Raw genomic sequence first — 16,232 nt, forward strand, 5'->3', positions numbered from 1 at the left:
AAGTAAACTGTCAAGAGCATTAATTACATGGATGGTAAATTGACAGTAATCAGATTGCTTGTGTAATTTGTGCCAAAAATGTATTCTATTTAAATAATAACAAACTATTTTACTTGGCTAACGGAAGTATAATCAACACGGCTCTCCTTACCTTTTTTGTATATTGTTTCCTTGGTTACCTATGCAGAAAAAAAGTTGATATTTTAATCTTAAAAGTTTGTAATTGGCTTATTTGTAGCTGAGATTTTGAAATTAATCGAGTTTTTCTTTTTCTTTTTTTTTGTTTTGTTTTGAACTTAACTTGATTATGGGTGGGATTAATGTTAGTGTGTTTTGTTACCCTTATTTGTTATTAAGTTGTTATGTTGTGTCTTGTTTTTTTTTATTATTATTCTACAACTTTCTTTCAACTATTATATAACATATGTTAAAACAAAACACGACCTTGGTAGATTAATAGATACACTTTAAAAATATAAATATGTAAAACAATAAAATTTGGAGGTTAAAGTTCAAACTTTATTTCGTAAAAGTCAAAGGTTGATTATTTAACTTTTATTTCAATATTTTAACTGATAATGTTTTGCTGCCAAAATCAATGATTACATTGTTCCACGATGTATTAATTATTTAATGTTCATTTTCTATGGTGAATCAAGTTTGAATGAAATTTGCCCTAAATGCTCACAAAAACTTTCTTAGTTCTGTTTTTACGATCATCAGTTTTACCCTTTTTACTATTGACTTGGGCAATAGCGTCTTATTGATCTTTTGCATATTTGTTTTGATTTTTATTGGGTTATCAAAATGTAGATGTTCTCGAGGTTTTTTCCTTGCATAACAGTAAAATCTAACAGAGCGTGATCAGACGAAAATAAAAAATAATTGTCGAGCTATAAGCTTATTTCGGCAGAAGGATATATAATTCGGTACATTAGAACATTTGTCGCCTGTTCAATTGAGAAACAGTAATTCATTATCCGCCAATTTTAACCTTCAACGTTACATCAGGTAACATAAAATACATTGGAATACTAAATTTCATACTTTCTCATGATCTTTCAAGTATTGTTAACTATCTCATCCGTGAAGACAACTTAATCCTTTTATGCATCATTCTCTTATGATGGGCAGACATGACAGTATACCGTTTATGAGAGGCTGGCAAGATTATTCATAAAAAAAAGCAAATAGTAAACCCTTACGACGCTTCTGTCCATTTTCATAGCACGTGTTTTTCTATAACCTGTTTACATTTGTTACATCTGTGTTCATTTTTGTTTTTTTAACCTTTAATGCAGGATATTACCTTCGATCAGTACTTGTATATATGATTTGAAAATATTATTATCCTGAATAGTTTTCATCCTGAACATTTTGCCAGTTGATTTTAAAATTAACTACGAAATTGACAATTCTTTCATAAGTGGGCGTTGTCATGTTACGACGACCAATGTCGTGTTTTCCCTTTTAAATTGTGTTCTGTTCTTGCTTTTACTACCTTCATACAAATGTAGCGGTGCTTTTGATCTTGAAAACCTTCTCAACATCCCATCCATAATGCGCACATTTCATCTTTATTCAAATTTTCTCGAGAACCCATCTAAGCGATGCCCACATTGTCAACAGATTGACTTTTTTTCCCAAATGTCAATCCCTAAAAGTACAAAAGAAATTTTGTTCTACCTTCAAAGTACCTGTAGTGCACGTAAATAAGAATTCAAAAACTGTAACATAGGAATTAGAATTTAATGTTACATACAATGCACTTCTGTAATTGCTTTCGGTATACAATGTGAATGCTATTTGTTAGCTAAAGCACAATTATGGGTTCAAGTGTGAAACATTTAGAAGTTTTGTTTAATTTTCATTTGTCATGACACTGTTAAAAGCTCCATACCACTAATTAACATTATGTTTTTTTGTGTTTTTTCTGTTTTAATTGTTGTATCTAAGTTAAAAGTAAAGTTTGTTTTTTTTCTTCATAGTTTCTTTGTTTCGTTTTGTTTTTGGTATTTGTCTGATTATTTTTTTTAAAGTGTTAGATACCTAGAGTCTGTCCTAAAGTAATAATTAGGACGTTTGTGCAAGGTGATTGCAAAATTAGTCAAATGTGTGGCCTAATATACTGTGATTTTCCTAAAATGAAAATAATCATGGCATTCGATGTATGCATCCATTTGTCTTAATGTACGCTGTTAATTCGAATGCTTCGGAATTACAACGTATAAAGGCTAATAGCATTCGATCTTAAATTTTATTTTCAAAATAAAATATGATAGAAGAGACTTCAATTTAGGTCTCGACTTTATACTATCATCGGTGGTAAACACAAAAATCAAAACATTGATCAAATTTCGCAGTGCATTCAATTCTTTCTTTACTGATAATAAAGGTTTAAAAAAGCAGTGCGTGTTAGGGATTGGGTTTCAGAATTTTGAAATTAAATTCACATCAGGAGTAAAAATCTAATTAAAATCGAGCAACTCTGTGCACAAGTGTTTTTGTTGTCATAACGTGGTTCGTACTTATTACTACGGGTTCTTTCAAATGATTTATCTTATTTTTGTAAACCTCTTTCGTTTTAAAGCACGTTAGTAGACTTAAGTTTAAAAAAACCGGGAACAACCTCATACCTATTATCACACGAAGAGTTTGTCCTTTTTTCATATTAAAACGAGCTGATTTAAATATCACTTTTGTAGCATTTAAATAAGTTATTTTTGTTATCATTATTATTCTCACTTTTAATCACCTTATATCTTTTGTACTGTTAATTACACCATGTACACAAGATCGTTGTTAAAACATTTTTTGTAATCAGATGAAAAGCGTTTGATTCAAATTTGTTTCTAATAGCATTCTTAGTTTTTTCAAGAAAACAGACCTAGCGGTTTTACACCCTATTTCCCTACGTTGCTAATGTAAAACATCAGAAGAACTATTTATATACGTACAGTAGGTTGTTAAATCGTTGGTTTATCGAAATAATTAAAATTGACTATGAGTTTTGACATTTATTTCAAACATCTCTCTTAAACATTTAAAAAACAAATGCAGACATAACAAGACATACTATGACATGAAACTTAAAACAAGTATTAGACGAACTTGACAATCGATTGAATATTAATCTGTGATTAATCAAAAGATTTGTGCCTCCGCAGAATCAAATCCTATCCAAGGTATCTTTGTCTACATTCTTCCTTACACGCAAAATTGGAATTACAACGGTATGTCATTAAACATGCCTTTCCTCTTGCATAAGAAACTAATCATTCAAGCTAAAAGATATGGCTAAGTCCATGGTTTTACAAAGCAACTGATACAAACATAAAATACAAAGACAAAAAGAGGATGGATTGACTTAGAAAGCCAACACTTATCTTTTGGGTTTCAATTACTGGGTAGTTAATATGTAATTTTAGTAGTATTTAAAACTATAATTTTTAAAAATCGATTCATTGACATAACGTAGTTGCTCTTGTATTCTTGAAATAAGGGGTTTTTTGGGGGGTTTTTTTGTGAAAAAACTAAATTGATATTCGTATTTGCAATTTGTATACATTTTTTCCTTTCATTGAGACCTTGAAATACCAGTGTAAAACCTGGTCCAAATTTTCCGCTTTTAGTAGAGTCTGTGTTTATCTAAAAATATTCAGTTCTTTTGTGTATTCTTCTAGCTATACTGTAGCATATATGCTGTTTTTGTCTGTCTTGTTTTATTTCGGTTGGGGTGGGGATTAATTAGTTTAAAATGTCCTTGGAAGATAAATATACTGCATTTTGATCTAATTATTTTCTACACGCTTTTTGGTCTTGTAAATGAAGTATGCATCCCATTGTCCATTCAAGTCTTTCCTTATCTACGATTTTTACATGGTCGCTTGAAAATAAATATCATGCTATATTATAACAAATATGTGATAAATAAATCGTTAAATTTACTTACCGTTTTCCAGAAGAAGTCTTTGACTGATGCTTTCCTTTGCCGCTACATCAATCTAAAAAAAACCCGATATTTTGTTAATACTTATTCCTATCGTATTTAGTTCTTATTAAGTTATTTTTATTAAAATTATTAAGTGTTATTTCATATGGTAGAAAAAACTACACAAATCTATCTATGAAATCGTATTCAAAATGATACATGAAATACAGAAATAAGATTCTTTTTTTTTGTGTGTCAATAATTCAAGGTTTCAATTATTTGATATGCAGTGCATTTCGTCATCAAAGGGAGATAACCCACTTTCTCTTATCATTCTCTGCATACTCTGATACTTTTTAGATAAACTGTCAATTGTCGTCAACAGACCATAAACTATGTTCCAAAATTGTTAAACTTTTGTGTTTTCTGTTTTTTTTTTTTTTTTCAAATTTGCCTGATCCCTACAAATTTCCAGCACTGAAATGATAAGGCAGATAATTGTTGGCTGCTTTTAGTTTTCTAACCTTTCTGAATCGGATATTTACATCTTTTTTTTTCTACAAGTGAAAGTTTCATCCAAATTTAACTCATCATTCACTGTTTATATTTTCCAACACGCTTTTTACTATATTCAGGTGGGATATGGGCATGTATGAAACACGTGTGATACCAAATGGCTCGAACTAAAATGTGTGAATTTGATGGAAATGTCACTTGCTCTGTTTTGTTTCGTTAGTGTTCAGTTACATGCTAGACAAATTTGACAATTCGATAGAGTATAAGACCATTAGTTTACCATGATCATCGTGGTAATTATTTATTCAAAATTTTGATTTTTATGTACGTGATAAATTGATGATGAAAGAAAATAAACATGTTAAGTGACTTCAAGACTGTTTCTAGCATTTGCAATTCAAATTATGATCAAAGTTTCCCATTTAAAAATTGTACAACCACAACCTAGTTTTGTTTATTTAATGCATACGATAGCGTTAAGCTGTATAATTCAAATTTATGAAAATGTCAGTTTTGTGTATTTTACAAACAAAGATGATGAATGTGTAATGAAGTAATACATCAATATTGTTGTTACATGGGAATCATAGCAAATTCATCTGTTTATCCTTACTGTGGATTGTGCATACAAATACATTATAATGCTTGTATTGGAGGAAAATGTCCATTTCATAGATAAGTGAAGTCTTTGTAAGAATAAGGCAGTGGGTGAAACATGGTATAAGACAAACACGATTTTGAAAGTTGAATTTGACTATTTAAACCATAAAAAAACACGAAAAAGACACGATTTGATATAACTTTGGTAGAATTGCATTGAAATGCGCTTAATTGAACATTTGACTTTTGTACAGACATTTACAGGAAATATAGCACAATAAACTTTCTGCATCAAGTACGGTTAATTGTTTCCGCTATACTGCAATACAAACAGGCAACAACACAAAATTTCTACTTTGCAAATTTGATGAAATCGGTAGTCAATATGGTACAGAATATGTATATTTTGATGATATTTTGGAAATCCATTGGCAGGCTTTGGCTTTGCAATTAGCGATAATTAACCCTTTAACTACCTACATGATACACATGATATAATAAAATGATATTTAAAGTACAGGGACTTCTTCGATGAATGTGTTTTATGGTCATTGAATCATCTGTTCACAGACACTGTGGCGGGGAGGAAGATTATTATTTCCTATGAGGACATTTTGTCGGAAGTTTTGTTGAACGTTTGCTTTGGTCAAGGAAAATGATCACAAAGTATAATATACTTCCAGTAACATAGATTTTCAAGATACATTGTTAAATACAATGTTAAGTATGACAATAATGCTGAACATGCAGTTCAGTTATTCTATATATACATATCGGTACAATATTATAGCATTGCTACAATTCCATAATGGTATTCAAGGAAATCAGAAGGTTGGAAAAGACCAGATGATCAATCCAAGATTTTTGTGTGGAAGAAAAATCGTCCCTTCTAGTGGATTAACATATATTTAACCATTGTTTTCCTCTATTTATTTCATATTTGTATTTTAATTCATTTTAAGAGATTGAAAACGATAAATCAAATCAGTCCCAAAGCCATTTACTGCACTGTTTATTTATGCATTTCAATATTTGTTGTTGAATATATTTTCACTGACAAATGACCATATTTGCATTATTGTTCGAAACAGTAAACGTTGGCAATTTCTCCGACAAAGAATAAATACGACAGTTTTTCAAGTTTTATAGTATTTCGTTGTCTCTTTTCGATTGATTTACAATCCACATAATTCGTGCGTGTTAACCTGACATTTTCTCGGTGCAAAATAAACACAACTTGCAACATTTATCTTCCCCATCAACGTTGAACGAACGTAAAGTAAAGTTCTTCAAATAAAACCTCCCTTTGATTTGTGAAACTGTTGCAGTTGGAAACACGAAGCTGAGTCAATTGAAACATTAACTTTATTCGTGACCTTATCAAATATCCAACTGATATAACATAAAAAAAAATAGGAAAACCCAGAAATATTCTGATAATACGTTCAGAATTACGCTGATATCTGGCATACAAACAATAGCGATGATTAGTTATTAGGAGAGTCCCATTATTATTATAATTATTTTTTGGGGTGATTTCAACAAAGTAGTAGTTCTAATAAAAGTTCTGCAATTGAAATTTCAAAATGAATGATTTTCTGTCAATGTCATTCATTCATTTATTTTATTTCATTTTGTTGTATTTTCCTTCTTAGTTATCAGGTGAAATTTCTTCCCACGTTCATTCAATATGGTTTGACCTCTCTTCAAAATTACGCTTTATGTAATTAAACTGAACCATCTTTATAACTCATATTAAAAAGACAAATAAATGGTGTTATCTAACATATACGAGGTAAATGTTAAAATTGTTGCAATGAAGAGTAAATTGAGAAATTATTGCGATAAACTGTATTAAAAAAAACATAACAGCGATACGACTATTTTTGTGGCAAATACAATCCAATTGTAATTTCAGGAGACAAAAAAATTCTCAATTTGAGTTTTCTGTTTCTTTTTGTTTCCTTTTTCAATCATTGAAATCGAGTTCAAGAGGTACCAACTGCCAAAATTGCAATGATAAATGCCAACAATGAACTCTAAACTTACAATAACAGATATTGTAGACTATTGTCCTTTCTATATTTGTAGCAATCCTAAGATTGCATATGATATAAACAAGCAACCCATTATAGATATGAATAATGACTGAATCTACTATAGCCTGTAGATGTATGCATACAGTTGTACTGAAATATGTTAATGGGATTTTTCAAAGGAAGTTGACCTATAGATGTTTAATCCACGTAAGATATTATCTCAGTGGTACATGTTAGCGATTAAGACAGATCCTATTGATTAAACATCTTGTGATATATGGCAGATATAGTAAAATATTCTGTTTCATATATCTCAAAATCAGTATCATAATAAATATATGGGAGAAAAAAATACGGTTTGTTTGTTTTTTTTTTTAAATTAAATAACAAAAAAGTTTCTTTTGTTCTTAAGATCGGAAAAGCGTACCTGCAAAATATTTCTCAGTTTTAGATAAAAAAAGATTAAGATGTGTTAAGGAAATGTTGTAAAACAAACCATAGTTAATTTTTTATCATGCAAAACGGCTGAAAGTCCGTAAACAGGAAAAAAAAAACAGAAACCGTTTTCTTTTTTTTATTTCAATTCCTTAATCAGTTGTCAATTTCAGTTGACATCTGGATATAAACGTAAGATATTCTAACGTTTTCAACTTGGTTTTAGGGGATTACTACAAAGTTAGTAGCAATTACGCTGTGAAAAAGAACATTGTAGGTGACAACTCTATATAGAGTCGAGTCAATTAAAGTAGATTCCGGTGGTTTAAAGTCTGGCTGTTCGCGTAAATTTGATCAGGAACTATAAAGTTGAACATACGAACGTGAAATAAACTGGAAATTATTGTTTTTTTATGTTTAGACTTCTTTTTTTATATTAGATTAAAGTCAAGTTGCGATATACCTGCCAATTTCTTTACACCGAAAGTCATTTTTTAATGTATTTTGTTTGAGCATGTTTGACAGAGGAAGTAATAATTGTTACCATACTTTCTGTATGCTCAGACTTTCCATCTAATGTAAAGAAAGAGAAGATTTATTTTAATGGCATGTATGATAATAAGGTTACATTAGACATAGAAGTACCTAAAACTAATGCAAACAATTTTTTTCAGATTATTGTACTTGCTTATCAATGTTATACATAGTTACAAACGAGATTTTCTTTGTGATGTCATCTTTTCCAGTACCGAATTGATTACGTCGTACATAAAATACACATTAAATTGAAAAAAGGAAAATATTAAGTAAGAGTAATCAAGGGAACCAAGGTTATAGCGGTAATCAAAAGAATGTAATCCAGGGACAAAGACCAGACATGGAAAACAGACGTAAACAACAAAGAACATAAAGTAACTAAAATCATACATACAACGTAACAAAAGTAAATGAGGAACTCGGACTCTACTAAAGACTGGAAGCATGGACCAGGTGCACCGGTAGGGTAAGCGTTCTCTGCTTTTCTAGAAACACCCGTCGAGTTGCTCATAAAAAGTCAAGTCCGGGGTAGACAAACGAGGAAAGTAAGTACAGCTACTTTATGCACGAAACTCTTTAAGTTAAAACGTTGAGCTGATTTGGACGTTGAAAAACGTAGTACATTTATTTTGATAGACAATTTCTTTACTTTTTTCAGATCTAAAGTTCCCTTTCCTTTTGATCACTGTCTTATATATGATACATTTGCATGCAGTTTTCAATACCTCAACCTATTATTCAATGGAGAGTAATACTGCCATGTTAATCTTAAAAGATTTAAACACAAGACTTTAATCCAAATGACTTTATTGTGACCATTGTACATGATAAACACAATTATATATTTGTGTATCAGTCTTTCATTGAAAAGGCTATCCATACTCGCAAATGTATAAAAGAAAAAACAAATTGGTTTAACTAATATCTAAAAGTCTCGAGCTTCATCCTTTATAAAGCAAAATAAAGAAACTTCCACATAGCAATAAATCAAAAGAAGAAAGGGAGTGCTTGTTTAATTGAATACCTGATAACATCAAATGAAATATGTTACGAACATATTTTGAGTCCATGTGTGCTGTTTGGGTATTTAGGTTTCATGAGTTTCTCAATAACGTTTTTGTGGGAACAAAGAGATAATTTATGTCATATGTTTTATAACAAAAATGAGCCTTGTCCGCTTAGGGCATTCATTTGGTTAATTGAATTTCCTCAAATGACTAATGTCACGATCTAGCATAACAAGTATCAATTGGGAACTTGACTGTCCTTAGCATTTATGAAACGATTAAAATGTGTCCTTTGCTTGTTTTTGTTTGTGTTTTTGTTTGTTTGTTTGTTTTTTGTTTGTTTTGATTTTGATTTTTTGTGTAGTTTGTTTGATTGTTTATTTATTATTATTTTTTTCTTATTTTTTATGCTATTTGTGATTTTATACTTTGCCCATTGTTTATTCTGTTTTTGGCTTGTATTTTTCCCTGTATTTTTCTGCAAATGACACTTCGGCATTTTATATGATTGGCTTCAGTTGCTGTGTGACAATGTATTGACCAATTAGAACCACATTAGAAGAGTAAAAATCATTTGAAAGCGTCAATGAGAGTCATTAAGACTTCATTGTGTGTTATTCCAGTAATTATTTTCCAGTTTTTTATCCAACACAGAGGAAATAAAAAAATGCGTATCACAATTGAATACTCTCTGGTTATTACAAACTTGTGCAAATAGATTTAGTGCTAATAGCTTAACGCATTTAGGAGCAAAAACTGTTCTAAATTAAAACACTAATGCCTGCTGGCTCTTAGCCCTAGTAGTAGGAGGTGATTTTACCACACAGACTCCTACGGCAAGATACCTAATAGTTCTGTTTTTGTTTCTAAATGGAAGATTGATTGACTGAAATGAGCATTTATTGTACACCAAAAAGACAATTAAGTGCAAAATTTCTCGTTTCCTGTGAAGTTTGCCACCTGGAGGAGACAATAATAGCCAAGATCAATAACTCATCAAGTTAAGTAGAAAATAATCTGGTTTTCGATTAATCTGGTTACTATCCCGGAATACCTATAATAGTATTACACAATCAGTTTCGAACAAAGTAATACCATTCGACGCAATATTACAGACAATTTATTACAGTAGAATATAACATTTTTGTAAACGACATTGTTTGTATGACGTATGTACAAATGTACGAACACTTGTTATTTATGTATTCTAGCAAACAATTTTTTGTTTTGCTTAGCAAGCACAACCACAACTATCGAACAAGTCGAATAGGGGTAGTGGGCAATGTATTGTTTCCTATGTACAATTACATAAATTAACGTTTCTTTGTGTGTTCTTCCGGTACAAACCTTATTTGTCTTAATCTAATTCCGGTTTGTCTGGCGCGTCTCTAAAGGTAACCACTTGGTACGAACCAATAATGGACCACAATGAAATTCTGTCCAACGAACGAACAGCATAATAGAAAGCACCCCACACTCATAAACCGTCCATTTACTAATTCTTAAATCCGACATATTTTGTCCATTCCATTCTATTTTGAATGATTCCAAGTTATCTACTGCGTCTACATCATAATATTTATACTCGAATTCACCTAAGCCTGTTTACAGTTTCTTTTTTCAATTATTTTATTAAATTATTCATGAGTTCCTTACAAAAACTTTTATTCATGTCGTTCTGGACAGCAACCCTCATACAATGTTTTCTTGTTCTTACCTCCGAGATCGAAAAATTTCATATTTATTTTTTCTTCGAGAAATTTGCACTGAACGTATTGTTTTTCTGCCATCTTGTTTCTATTGATATTTTGAGATGTTTCCTATTACCTCACAACTGAATGGTTGAAATACGAAATCGAATATAGTTGAAATTAATGTTTTTGCCCTAGTATGCACAGTACATGACACTTTTTCGCGGTTGATTGGCATACTTTTTTCAAATCTCTATTTCTATAATACGTCATAGTTAGATCATCGTTTGCTTTTGTTGTTTATTATCGAATATGTGTATTGGTTTTTGATACAAACAACAAATTCAACATAATCGTTATGGTTGTTCAGCTGTAGTCGTCAACATCATAGTTGTGGATATTCAATTGTTGTCAACACCATAGTTGTGGATGTTCAGTTGTAGTCGTCAGCATCATAGTTGTGGATATTCAATTGTTGTCAACACTATAGTTGTGGATGTTCAGTTGTTATCAACATCATAGTTGTGGATGTTCAGTTGTCAAGAGTATCTTTGTGGAGTATAGTAGTTGATCATAGTGTTGATATCACATAACCCATACAAGGCTTATCAAAAACCAAATCACGAAGGTTACTGTAGGATGTAATATGTTTTTGCAAATATTTATATAACAAGACGAAGACAAGATAAATTGCTTGACTATACAATATACAAATAATCAATACGAGTACAAGAAAACAAATAAGCTATATGTCAGTTATAGACTTAACAGAACCGTTAATCAAATAAAGAGCGGATATAGGGAAACCAAACCTAATTCTTCCGATGAATTTGATATCCATGGTATTAACAAAATGAATAAACACAACCTTTTAAAGACATAAGTCTTTTGCAATTTACAGTAATTGATGGCAATGTTCAATTGGCTAGAATGCTATAAACCTAATAGATGAATTGACTTGGCCGATTGTCAGGAGAAAAGGCTATAAAATAGCTATTGCTGATGTTAGATTTACCATGATAACTGTTTATTTCCGGAAATCAAAGATGTGAGGGAAGACCAACCACGTCACAAATGCGTTTGCATTGACTGTAAACAGCCATTTATCTTGGTAATCTTAAATTGACTGTGAGATTATTTCCCTATAAATGACATCCAACTAAAGACCATTTTGGGATAACAAATGTTATGATTGGTGTTTTGTCAAACTGACGATGGCTCTATATATAAAACACGTGTAGCAAATTAAAATTTTCGGGTGAGGATACGTTGGTAATCGATGCAGAATCAAGTCGCCAAAATAAAATGAGTGACTTTGAAAGTACATTATTTTGTTATGAGTAATTTCTAAGCCTGATATACATATAAATATCTGTTAAATAAAATTGCTGTATATTTATTTCTGAATAAGAATTTAAAATAGGCTGTATAGGTATTGATTTTTTTTATTATCATTCCTTCAACTAACAAAGGAAATTAACGTCTCTTGACATTCAAAACGTTTTTTAAAAATTACATCACTGTAAAATAAGTTGAATAATTAAAATCCCACGTAAGCGTATTAAACTCAAATTAAAAGCTGGCAAGTCTAAGAATAGGTTGAGTTGTGCAGTAATTAACGCTTAAGTCGATTGCTTTCATATTGTGACTGCAATCTTAGAGATTGCAATTACCATGCCTCACTTTTCATTAATCGTCCTAGATAATTACATCATTATGGTTTATAATTATACTTGTTAAAACAACTTGTACAGTTACAAGTGCGTGTTGCAGACAGTGATCAAACAAGGAATCGACAGTGTAAACTCAATGAACTCGTTAATGAATATATGGCTATGTGCATCTCGAAACAAATACGGGGAAGGACAAACATGTTGTCATGAAACGTACGAACTTTATTAGCTACATTGGAAATACGTCTTAAAGTACGCGTAGGCTTTACGGCACGTGATAAATTGTGAACTGACTGTATGAAGTCAACTTACCATAGACAATTGTGTGATTGAAGAATATCAAAGTACGATATAGAGCACGTGGAATTTTCAACTATGAGTAATTTATCCTTGTCACATTGGACGCTGTATGTGACTGAATACCTAAAAACCTCTCCACACGTATAGGTTAGACTTAAAGCTGATCAAACGCTTCGAATAATTACAATATGAAAAAAATTCTTCCAAAACCTTCAAATTAAAAGGGGAATTATCACAGCTGTCCTTCCATTGATGATTTAATCTTTAAAATTGCCAATGTGTGTTATCAATCAAACCAATTTTGTTTCGTTCCATTTCTGTAGACCTGAAAATATTGTAATGATGGGAGTGATGTCCACCCATCATTAACATAAAATATAACATTTGCTTCCATCAGTTATCACCTATACGTTGGAATGCAATTAAAAGTAGTACAATTGAAACTCTACGTAATAAAGAAATATATGGTAAATTGTATACGTATCTACTAATCTTGTTCCCTGGTCATTATCACAAGCGACCCTAGGATTGCTAAAATATAGACCCAGGTCACTAGTGACGGATATGCACAATATATGAGTAAATTGCCGCTTATGAAATAAAGTAAAGACCAAGATGAAATTAGAAATTAAATCTAAATTAAATTATTTGTTGTGTATTTGTATCGAAAGGTAATCTACGTAATTTGGAAGAAATATTTAAACGTTGCTATTAAAAATTTGAATATTAGGACGTATAAAATAAGTAAAATAACGTCATATCCACCCAGCCAATCAAAAGACAAAAGACGTCACTGGTGACCCGTGGTTATATTTGAGAGACACTTGTGTAACCAAAATATTACCCGGGCTGCCAGGTTAACGTCTTTACTCTCCCTACCCTGTGTAAAGGGCTGAAATTAGAATTCAAACTGCTTGATTATTGACATTAAATATGAAAATGTAAACCTCTGCATGAAATGCTATCTTTTATTTTCATCCAGAACCTATTGATTTAAAAAGAAGTGTTTTGTCTTGAAAGAAATAGTTGGCTCTACAGTAGTATACATTTATCAATTCATTAATGCTACAAAACTTAAGACAGCTTGTATGTGTCCGTTGATCCGTTGCGTCCATTGCGTCCGTTTAGTTATCAAATTGTCTTTGTCAAAAGACGAATGAAAGGTAACGATTATTCAATGAGAAAAGAAGTAATCAATTTAATTTACACTCCTTACTGGGGTTCGCTATTACACCTACAACTTCATTTCATTCTAGACATAGTGACTCGACAAGATGCTGCAAAGAAGAAACAAATTGATTTGAATTATAGTAACTGCCTGAATTCTTAATATATCAGAGACCATGAATTGGTCTGGTAATCTAAACTGTATAAGAAGGCAACAGCATCTTTGTATTAGCGATAATAGGTTTCATAAACCCGATGAATGTATTCCAACTAAAGTAATGAATGTCCTCCGAAATAAACCATCTTTGGAACATGCTCAAGGGATTAAAACATAATTAACAAGTCTATAGGGACCCACAAGCAGGTTATAGCATCAACAGAACAATATTATTTTGTTGGAAATGTCTCCGCATACTAATCTATTCTGTCTATCATATATGTAGCGTAATGTCAAACCTAAGGTGTCGATCTTTTATAGAAAGCGGTTGAAAAATTGTTATTCAAAACGGATTTTGTCTGTTTATTAATGGTCAGTGTTTGTATAATCAATCGCAAAAAATAGAATTGGCTTCCTGAATTAACTAATAGCATTTTCAATAATGTCAATGTGTACATGCAAAGTATAAGATATATGCATGTGTTGCACCGGTAAACAAATGGCTTGCTTTAGATATGAACTACACATCAACGTTTACAGGCGGTCAGACCTTTGTTACTATAGTAAACAATTTTTGTTCGACGCTGTATCGTTTATCTTGTTATCTATGTATTAGTCTTACTAAGCATTAGGGATAAACAAAACGTATTTCGTAAGATAAGTATCACGTATGTTTGCAGTGGGCAATTCCAAGAATATCTCAGGATCAAAAACAATACCTTTTAGGTTCTACCTCAGAAATTATGAATGCAGGACGAGTAAGAACGGACAATCATTGTATATGGTAGCTAAGCATATAACCATTTCACAATTAATTGTTCGTATAGGTTCCATCTTGAAAAGACTTGCTTTCAAAATATCCAATTTATAAAACGAAAGTATATATTCGTAGTGAGAAAGTAATTCAATTTTATTGTCATTAACATTATTCTGTCTTCTTGGATATACGATTTTGTTTTCAATTTTCTTTAGAAGATATCAAATTTGTCTGGCATTAAAGATAGATTACATACTATCCCAATATATAACATAAAATCATATATGTAAATTGATATGTAGGCAAATAAAAGGTTCGTTTACTGCTGTAATGGACGAAGTTTCAATCTTTTAAATGCATCATGAAAATACACATTTTTTCTTGAGCTTCCCTTTGCCAGTTATATCCCAGTTATTGCAAAATGTTGTGCATTTGTTTCAAACATGATTTGAATTTTACGTGTGTTGTTTGTTTAAAATTGTATGATTACTTACAAATTTTGAGATACATATATCTCGAACCAAAAACAGGACCCATAACCGTCCCATAAATTGTTCATATCTTATGTTTTAAACCCCAGTCCTAAATTTAACTCCCAATATTATTTTATTATCTTTTTCAAATTCCTTAACTCTCAAACACTTATTACTTATAGCTCAACTTATTATGTTTTTGTGCTTACTGATATACCTTATTTTATCTGGTCATGCTGAGCAATGGTATCGTTTTAGAATTAAAAAATCAGGCCTGCAAATAAGTGTATTAGAAATGATAATTTTAACGAACCCTGAAAAATAGTATGTTTTTCCTTTTTGAATAGTTTCACTTCATTTATTTTGGGGCCTTTTACAAATTGCTTTTTGGTATGGGTTTTACCCACCATTGAAGAGGTTTAATCGTTCGTTGCTTGGCTTTTGGAAGATGATCATTAGCAATCATACCACATCTACTACTTTTATATTTAATAAAAACAAGGCGGTTTCATCAAAAATACATAAAGCTAACAAAACAATGAATCATTATATTGTTTTGAGTATGCTTGAACTAAGATATTCGATGTTTTCAGTTTGCTAGATCGTAAAGTCAGAACTGTTTAATCAAGAGAAGCAAATAAAATGCACTGCAGACAAGATTGTCAATATTAATCAGCACCTTATCAATATGTTATATGGAACTGAGCACATACTGTCTGAAAGCAACACTATATCTATATACGTTATGGAACGAAACAGTTATTGTGTGAAAGTGGGCACACTCTTGTCATAAAACTACAATTCACGATTCGCTATCGATAGTATATTAATTTAACTCAAACAGGAGGAATTTCATTTGTGATGTTTCTAATATCTTCACACATGGGTAAGGAGTGCAAGTAAAACTTAAATTAAAAATCAAACAATAGTTAATGATAACGAAATCTAG

The 16,232-nt window shown here is 31.0% G+C and overlaps 1 long non-coding RNA gene across 2 annotated transcripts in view; it reads left to right on the forward strand.

Moving 5' to 3' along the window:
• The window catches only part of LOC148613719 (uncharacterized), a 68,325-nt gene that overhangs the window by 18,329 nt on the left and 33,764 nt on the right, over positions 1-16,232 (forward strand). The window contains exon 1 of one of the 2 annotated variants that reach the window (XR_015923433.1): positions 16,042-16,169. The exons of the other annotated variant lie outside the window; for it this stretch is intronic. This is a non-coding gene — a long non-coding RNA (uncharacterized LOC148613719). Of the gene's footprint in view, positions 1-16,041; positions 16,170-16,232 lie in introns of those variants that run through there. 2 annotated transcript variants of the gene reach the window in all.

This window comes from Perna viridis, chromosome 6, assembly GCF_037379345.1.
Source record: "Perna viridis isolate PV_CMFRI_1.1 ecotype Kerala chromosome 6, ASM3737934v1, whole genome shotgun sequence".
Classification (NCBI taxonomy): domain Eukaryota; kingdom Metazoa; phylum Mollusca; class Bivalvia; order Mytilida; family Mytilidae; genus Perna; species Perna viridis.